Raw genomic sequence first — 3,611 nt, forward strand, 5'->3', positions numbered from 1 at the left:
AAAAAAAAAAAAAAAAAAGAAGTGGAAACAACCCAAATATCCATCCACTGGTGAATGGATAAACAAAACATACTGCATGTTCCAACATGGGTGAACCTTAAAAACGTCATGCTAAGTGAAAGAAACCAGACACAAAAGACCACGTATTGTATGATTGCATTCATATCAAATGTCCAGAGCCGGTAAATCCATGCAGACAGAAAGCAGTTTGTGGGAGAGGTAATGCAGGGTGACTACTAATGGGTATAAAGGGTTTTAGGGGGTGATGAAAATGTTCTGAAGTTAGCAATGATGGCTGCATAACTTTGTGAATGTATTGGAAACCGCTGAATTGTGCACTTTCAAATGGTGAATTTTATATGAATTTTACATTAAAAAAAAAAAAAAAAGTAAACTATTAGGCCAGGCACAGTGGCTCACACCTGTAATCCCAGCGCTTTGGGAGGCCAAGGTGGGCAGATCACTTGAGGTTAGGAGTTCAAGACCAGCCTGGGTAACGTGGAGAAACCCCGTCTCCACTACTAATAATTAAAAATGAGCCAGGCATAGTGGCATGCTCCTGTAATCACAGCTACTCAGGAGGCAAGAGTTACCAAAATCACTTGACCCTGGGAGGTGGAGGTTGCAGTGACCCAGGTTACACCACTGCACTCCAGCCTGGGTGACAGAGCAAGACTCCATCTCAAAAAAGAAAAAAAAAGAAAAGAAAACTATTTACTAATGGATTAGATGTAGTGGGTGGAAAAAAGATAGGAGTCAAGGATGACAGCTGGAAGGATGGGGTTATCATTACCCAAGATGGAGAAGACTGTGGGTGGGGCAGGTTTGGGGAGGAAGATCAGGAGTTCAGTTCTGGACATGTTAAATTTGAAATGTAATTAGCTGTAAAAGTTGAGAGTTCAGGAGGAGGTCCAGACTGGAAATACGAATTCTGGAGACAGCATCTGCGTGTAGATAGCATTTGGTGTCTAAGCCTGGCTAAGATCACCATGACTGCTGAGTGGAGACAGTTGAGGAAGAAGCTCATGGACAAAACAAGAGAATGTACTGTCCAGAAAGCAAAGAAAAAAGCAAGACAGGAGAGTTCCCCCTTGTCAAACACTTCCGATAGGCCAAACAGGGTGAGAACCAAGAGCAACACTGGGCTTGGCAAACAAAGGTCACTCATGACCTTGACAAGGGTAGTTTCAGGGAAGCTGTGGAGGCAAAAGCCTGATTCAAAGGAGAAGAATGAGAGACAATGAGAACTGAAAATTAGTTTGCATGTGAGAAGTTTTGCAAAAAGGAATTAGAAATGGGTAGTCACGGGCTGGGCGCAGTGGCTCACACCTGTAACCCCGGCACTTTGGAAGGCCGAGGTGGGTGGATTACAAGATCAGGAGTTCGAGACCAGCCTGACCAACGTGGTGAAAACACATCTCTGCTAAAAATACAAAAATTAGCCAGGTGTGGTGGCGGGCACCTGTAATCCCAGCTACTCCGGAGGCTGAGGCAGGAGAATCCCATGAACCCAGAAGGCAGAGGTTGCAGTGAGCCAAGAGAGTGGCACTGCACTCCAGCCTGGGCAACAGAGTGAGACTCTGTCTCAAAAAAAAAAAAAAAAAAAAGGAAAAAAAAAAAAAAAAAAAAAGAAATGGGTGGTCAGGGGCAAGAAGGGAAATTTTTTATACATTTAGCACATGTCTGTGTGCTGATGGGGTTGATCCATTGGAAGAGAGAGAAAATCAGTGAAGTGGGATGAGAGAGAAAATTGCTGGAGCGATGTCCCCGAGTTGGCAAGAAAGAGTGTGACCAGGTGCACAGTGGGAGGATTGAACTTGCACAGCTCATCTAGAGTAAGAGGGAAAAAGCAGGGAATATGAATGCAAGTGCTGGTAGCCATATCACCATCAGCAAATGTGATGGGAGTTTAGGAAAATGGTTCTCTGGCTGCGTTAGTAATCTCAGAATAGGAGACAAGATCAGCTGCTACTGGGAGGAAGGAGAAACAGGTATTGGGGGTTTTAGGAGATGAGAAGGAATCAAATCGTCCAGGAGGATGAGGGGACAGCTGAATGGAGTAAAAGAACTTAGTAAGATCACCAGGCAGCAGGGAGGCATGCTTTTACATTCCTGCTGAGGAATTTAAAGTGACACGGGTCAGTATGGTTATGATTTTTTTCTCCAGCCACATTCAGCTGCACAAGTGCAAACACGGAATAGGCAAAGTCTTGGAAAAGACTTGGATGTAACCAACATTGTGATTTCACCAAGCAGGTGTGGGGAGGTGAGAAAGGGGCAAGAGATCTGAGAATATCACCAAGGGAATGATGCCAGTGACTGTGCACTAAAGAGCGAAGAGAAACCAGGAAGGCGAGAGATGGGGAAAGGAGTTTGGGATGGATTGGAGGTCCTGGGGGTTGGGTGGGGAGAGATTAAAGGATTAACGGTGTCCGGTTACAAGAAGGGGTACATGCGAAAACATTGAGGCAGTGGTCAGAGGGTGATATGCATGAAACTGAGATGATGGAGGGATGAAAATGATTGGTAATGACAGGATCCAGAGTATGAACACAAGAGTGAAGGGGGAAAAGACCATCCAAGGAGAGGAGGCGAAGGAAATAAGAGGCCAGAATGTTGGAAGGAGCAACTACGTGTATAATGAAATCATTAAGCATTAATTCAGGAAAAGAGATGGAGGGAATGACAGTGGAGCAGAAGCTAAAAGCTTTGAGAAATGCAAGTGAGTGCCTCGTGCATTACAAGCACACTTGTACCCCCAGGTCCAATGATTGCAGGTGAATCAGCAGGGAGACCAGTGTTCTTGGCAGAGAGAGTTTCAGTAAGAGTAAAAAGGGAAAGGAACCAAACATGTACCCCAGAGCCCAAAGCATAATTAAAAAATAATAATAAGATTATATATTCATAAAAGAAAAAAGAAACGAGATTGAAGAGATAGTGGGGGGTTGGGGGGAGGCGTGGCTTCTCAGACAAATGTGAATTGCAGAGGGCCCAGTGGAAGTATTTGGAGAACTGGGGAGGAGAGGTGAAGCTGGGGTAGGAAAGGAAGAGGTTGGAGGGTGTTGGGCATGATTTGGGAGATGCCCATTATAAAGAGAGATAAGGAGCATAAGGAAGTTCGTCCTGCTGGCCTCCAGGCTAGTGGTGTTGGTGAAGATGTGAGTGTTTCAAGGTACAGACATCCAGGACTCTCTATTGACCAGTATGGAAGGAGTCTTATTCTAAGGACCTGGACCATTCAGCAGAGGTCAGGACACCTGGGGCAGGTGGCGTAATTCCCAATGCAAGAACTTGATGTTGACCTCTGGTGGGTGGTCTTACTCTGAGCAGGCAGTGCCCTCTTTTGGTTTCTCTTTAAAGAGTAGGAAGGCTGGCCAGGCACAGTGCCTCATGCCTGTAATCCCAGCAATTTGGGAGGCTGAGGCAGGCGGGTCACCTGAGTTCAGGAGTTTGAGAGCAGCCTGATCAACATGGAGAAATGCCGTCTCTACTAAAACTACAAAATTAGCCAGGCATGGTGGTGTGTGCCTGCAATCCCAGCTACTTGGGAGGCTGAGACAGGAAAATCACTTGAACCTGGGAGGCAGACGTTGCTGTGAGCCAAGATCGCA

At 45.7% G+C, this 3,611-nt stretch overlaps 1 protein-coding gene across 11 annotated transcripts in view; it reads left to right on the forward strand.

Moving 5' to 3' along the window:
* TENM2 (teneurin transmembrane protein 2) overlaps window positions 1–3,611 on the forward strand; it is a 1,289,478-nt gene that overhangs the window by 1,280,656 nt on the left and 5,211 nt on the right. The gene's annotated exons all lie outside the window — the stretch shown is intronic.

The sequence above is a fragment of the Cebus imitator genome, unplaced genomic scaffold (genome assembly GCF_001604975.1).
Source record: "Cebus imitator isolate Cc_AM_T3 unplaced genomic scaffold, Cebus_imitator-1.0 Scaffold86, whole genome shotgun sequence".
Taxonomy (NCBI): domain Eukaryota; kingdom Metazoa; phylum Chordata; class Mammalia; order Primates; family Cebidae; genus Cebus; species Cebus imitator.